We start from the raw sequence: 6,000 nt of genomic DNA on the forward strand, positions 1-6,000 counted from the left end.
TTCCTCTGAGCCATTGAGGTATTATACCATATCAGATTTTCCTTTAAGATCCACTGGGAACCCAGAATTGAAAGGTGGACTTTTTTATTCATGTGACACGCCATTGGAAATAGAAAGACTCACGTTTATATCCTTTGTTTGAATGTGCATCACATTTATTTTGTTAAAAACATCCCTAATACTACTTATTAATATCTATAGTGTATATAAATATAAATCAAATAATGGGTTACTGAGTCACTACCCTCTAAGTCCACTATACATCAATTATTCAAAAAGTACTGCCTGGTACTAGGTCTGCACAAATGATCAAGTGATTAAAATAAAACTATAACACATAGTAAACAGTAAAATCGAAGAAAAAAAAAATAGATTTATAACACGTCTCCCAATAGAGACATTACTTATGCTTCATGTGTGTTTTCCTTTATGCTTTGTAGAAAGTGAAGGTATTGCTAACATTTTGAAGTCCTAAATAATAATAATAATTATCAATTTGATCTAACCTTGAACACACACTCCCTTTAGTAACCTATCAGATTATCATATTATCATATCATTAGTGGTTTCCAACAGCCTAGGCTATATCCTCATCAGTTCTTAAGATATATGTGTGGCTTTTGAGAATTTGAGTAATCTTCTATTAACTTGATTAAAAGTGGTTAAATATCACACCTGATACTCAAAGCTAATGTTATTTATTGTGAGGATAACAACTTGGATATAAGTACCAACATTGGGCCACGCTAATGGTTGCGCATAAGCGGGATCTGGTATATGGTGCCTCTTTGCATCCGTCAGGAATAGCGTGTGTATTACAAGTTGAAAGTAAACGCAATTGCTTTCGTGCAATTGAAGTTAACGTGTGTCGGGTTAGTGCAACCTCAGAGTTCTGATTAACTGTTATGTTTGAATAAAAAGTTGCACAAAACACATAAAAAAACACACTACTAAGTACAGTTACATTCATAATAACACAATCTAATAAAAGTAAGTATAGATATTTATTGTACCAAGATACCTTCAGATAAATATAGAAATATGTATTTATGAATGCATAGAACATATTGTGCTATGTGAAGAACGTTGTAATGTGAAATATTCATAAAGAAAACAAGAGATGTGGACTTCTAGTTGGGTGAACATATATGCAAAATTAGAAATACTGTAGATGTTTTACAAAAAGTTACCCTTCGTGGCTTGACTTTTAAAAAAAAATAATCTTAATTTTACATCAAACCCTGGGTTCTGCAAAGATTGAAGCTTGACAGATTGTAATGTTTAGAAGTAGAAATCAAATGAATATTTTAGTTCTAAATATTTCTTTTTTAAATATTTATTGCTGTTTGTTGACAAGAGAGATAGGATGATCCATCGTTAGATGTATTTGACAGATGATCTGTGGTTATATATGATTATGAAAACATTTTAATGTATGTTGTTTATCATACATACCAAGATTTAACAAAAACTTACCTGTGAAATTAAAAAAAAAACTAAGTTTAAACTAACAATTAACCGAACATAACTATTATGCTAAAATTAAAATAACTACCAATTAAATAAACTAAATTACACATTAAAAAAACCTAACACTACTAAAAAATTTAAGTCTAAAATTACAAAAAATAAAACCATTCTAAATTACAAAAAATAACAAACACTAAATTATGAAAAATAAACAAAATTACCCAAAATAAAAACAATTACACCTAATCTAATAGCCCTATAAAAATAAAAAAAGCCCCACCAAAATAAAAAAAAAAACCCTAGCCTACAATAAACTACCAATAGCCCAGTAGCTGTCATCCTATTGGCTGATTTGAACAGCCAATAGGATTTCAAAAATCAAATCAGCTAATAGGAATGCAAGGGACAACATTTTGAAAAGGCTCTTTTGCATTGAAGATTCAAAGTACTGCGGTGAGCGTATGAAGAGGACACTCGGCGCCGGATGTCTTCAAGGATGGACCTGCTCCGCGCCGCTGGGATGAAGATAGAAGACGCCACCGTGATGAAGATAGAAGATGCCACCTAGATGGATGAAGACCTAGCCGCCTGGATGAAGACTTCTTGCCACCTGGATGTCCAGACTTCAGAAACTGGGAGTGGATCTCCGGGGGTTAGTGTAAGGTTTTTTTTTTAAACTTTTTTGGGGTGTATTTTTTTTTTTAGATTAGGGTTTGGGCTTTTTTTTAAAGAGCTGAATGCCCTTTTAAGGGCAATGTAAAAGATCTGAATGCCCTTTTCAGGGCAATGGGTAGCTTAGCTTTTTGTTAGAGTTAGGTTTTTTATTTTGGGGGGGTTGGTTGGGTGGTGTGTTTTACTGTTAGGGGGACTTTGTATTTTTTACAGGTAAAAGAGCTGATTTCTTTAGGGCAATGCCCTTACAAAAGGCCCTTTTAAGGGCTATTGGTAGTTTATTGTAGGCTAGGGTTTTTTTATTTTGGGGGCTTTTTATTTTTGTAAGGCAATTAGATTAGGTGTAATTGTTTTATTATGGATAATTTCGTTTGTTATTTTTCATAATTTAGTGTTTGTTATTTTTTTGTAATTTAGTATTTTTTGTAATTTTAGACTTAAATTATTTTAGTAGTGTTAGGTTTTTTTATGTGTAATTTATTTTATTTAATTGGTAGTTATTTTAATTTTAGTAAATAGATATTTTAGGTTAATTTTTAGTTTAAACTTAGGTTATTTTAATTTCACAGGCAAGTTTTTATTTATTTTAAGATAGGGATCTTGTAATTTTAAATTAAAGTTAGGGGGTTAACAAACTGTGAGACAGGGAACAGCGCAAAGGACCAGATTCAAGGTAGTATTTTATTCAGTTGAACAGTCACACAACAGCACAGATTTTACTTACAAGATGTAAGTTCTTTACAGCAATTCACAAGTAATGTTGTGAACATAAGTAGTCCTGCTCCGTTAATGAGGATCTCCACGGCTGACAAGTACGTAACAGGAAGTCTTCCTACCGCACACAGCTGGGAACCTCCTCAGGTATTTCAGAGATGGACCAGGGCTTTTTCAAGAGCAGAATACAGATTGAGGGGTGTGTCACTATTTCTAGCATGAAGTAGCTCCTAATTAGGTATTGTAATCCACCAATCGGACTAAACTAAAAACACATACACCCTCATTTTGGCAAAACACTCATTAACGTAAATGTTAATACTTAAAGAAAATACATAGTCAAGCGGTTACATCGATATATTCATATAACAAATTCATAATACATTTTTAAAATACATCAATAGTTAAAAATAAATAGATAGTAAAAATACATATGCCTAGATTACGAGTTTTTGTCGGTAAGGCTGTGCAGTGCTAACGAGCCTTTTTTTCTTACAGCTCACTTAAGCCAACGCTGGTATTACAGGTTTTCTGCAAGCCGGCGTTAGCCTCAGAAAAGTGAGCGTTGAGCAAAATTTAGCTCCACATCTCACTGTAATACCAGCGTTCCTTACGGTAGCGGTAAGCTGGCAAAACGTGCTCGTGCACGATTTCCCCATAGGAAACAATGGGGCTGAGCTGGCTGAAAAAAAAACCTAACACCTGCAAAAAAGCAGCGTTCAGCTCCTAACGCAGCCCGATTGTTTCCTATGGGGAAATGAATTGTATGTCTGCACCTAACACCCTAACATGAACCCCGAGTCTAAACACCCCTAATCTTACACTTAATAACCCCTAATCTGCCGCCCCCGCTATCGCTGACACCTACATTATAATTATTAACCCCTAATTTGCCACTCCGGACACCGCCGCCACCTACATTATACTTATGAATAGTGATGTCGCGAATAGTTCGCCGGCGAAAAGTTCCCGGCGAACATAGCATGTTCGCGTTCGCCGCTGCGGGAGAACATATGCGATGTTCGATCCGCCCCCTATTCGTCATCATTGAGTAAACTTTGACCCTGTATCTCACAGTCTGCAGACACATTCCAGCCAATCAGCAGCAGACCCTCCCTCCCAGACCCTCCCAGCTCCTGAACAGCAGCCATTTTAGATTCATTTGGAAGCTGCATTGTTAGTGAGAAGAAGGACAGTGTAGCTGCTGGTGATTTAATAGGGAAATTGATAGCTAGGCTAGTGTATTCAGTATCCACTACAGTCCTGAAGGACTCATCTGATCTCTGCTGTAAGCACAGCACCCCAAAAAGCCATTTTTAGGGCTAGAACATCATTTTTTTTATTTTTTTCCCCTGTGTAATCTAATTGCAGTTGCCTGCCTGCCAAGCCACTTGCCCAGTGGCCCCACTCATATCTGGTGTAACAGTAGTGTAAATTAAAAAAAAAAAAAAAAATTGACTGTGAAACATCAGTCTGCTAGTGTAATCTAATGCAGTTGCCTGCCTGCCAGCATGTGAGCCAGGCCCACTTGCCAAGTGCCACCACTCATATCTGGTGTAACAGTAGTGTAAATTTAAAAAAAAAAACTTTTTTGACTGTGAAACATCAGTCTGCTAGTGTAATCTAATTGCAGTTGCCTGCCTGCCAGCATGTGTGCCAGGCTCACAGTGTATACTGTGCCCACTTGCCCAGTGGCCACACTCATATCTGGTGTAACAGTAGTGTAAATTTAAAAAAAAAAATTTTTTGACTGTGAAACATCAGTCTGCTTGTGTAATCTAATTGCAGTTGCCTGCCTGCCAGAGTGTGTGCCAGGCTCACAGCGTATACTGTGCCCACTTGCCCAGTGGCCCCACTCATATCTGGTGTAACAGTAGTGTAAATTTAAAAAAAAAACATTTTTGACTGTGAAACATCAGTCTGCTTGTGTAATCTAATTGCAGTTGCCTGCCTGCCAGCGTGTGTGCCAGGCTCACTTGCCCAGTGCCACCACTCATATCTGCTGTAACAGTAGTGTAAATTTAAAAAAAAAAAAATTTTTGACTGTGAAACATCAGTCTGCTAGTGTAATCTAATTGCAGTTGCCTGCCTGCCTGCCAGCGTGTGTGCCAGGCTCACAGCGTATACTGTGCCCACTTGCCCAGTGGCCCCACTCATATCTGGTGTAACAGTAGTGTAAATTTAAAAAAAAAAAACTTTTTTGACTGTAAAACATCAGTCTGCTAGTGTAATCTAATTGCAGTTGCCTGCCTGCCAGCGTGTGTGCCAGGCTCACAGCGTATACTGTGCCCACTTGCCCAGTGCCACCACTCATATCTGGTGTAACAGTAGTGTAAATTTAAAAACAAAAAACTTTTTGGACTGTGAAACATCAGTCTGCTTTTTTGTGTCAGGCTCACAGCGTATACTGTGCCCACTTGCCCAGTGCCACCACTCATATCTTGTTTAATAGTAGTGTAAGTGTACATTTAAAAACAAAAAAAAACTTTTTGGACTGTGAAACATCAGTCTGCTTTTATGTGTCAGGCTCACGGCTTATACTGGGCCCACTTGCCCAGTGCCACCACTCATATCTTGTTTAATAGTAGTGTAAGTGTACATTTAAAAAAATAAAAAACTTTTTGGACTGTGAAACATCAGTCTGCTTTTTTGTGTCAGGCTCACAGCTTATACTGGGCCCACTTGCCCAGTGCCACCACTCATATCTTGTTTAATAGTAGTGTAAGTGTACATTTAAAAAAAAAAAACTTTTTGGACTGTGAAACATCAGTCTGCTTTTTTGTGTCAGGCTCACAGTGTATACTGTGCCCACTTGCCCAGTGCCACCACTCATATCTTGTCATACCTGATGTTTTAAAGCACGTTATTTATTTATGCCCTCTATGGATTAAAACCAGACTCTGCATCAACTATGTAATTTTCCGTGGGAGTTTTGCCATGGATCCCCTCCGGCATGCCACAGTCCAGGTGTTAGTCCCCTTAAAACAACTTTCCCATCACTATTGTGGCCAGAAAGAGTCCCTGTGGGTTTTAAAATTCGCCTGCCCATTGAAGTCTATGGGGGTTCGCCTGGTTCGCCGGTTCACGAACTTTTGCGGGAGTTCGCGTTCGCAGTTGGCGAACCCAAATTTTTAGGTTCGCGAC

This window comes from Bombina bombina, chromosome 8 (assembly GCF_027579735.1).
Source record: "Bombina bombina isolate aBomBom1 chromosome 8, aBomBom1.pri, whole genome shotgun sequence".
NCBI classification, from domain to species: Eukaryota; Metazoa; Chordata; class Amphibia; order Anura; family Bombinatoridae; genus Bombina; species Bombina bombina.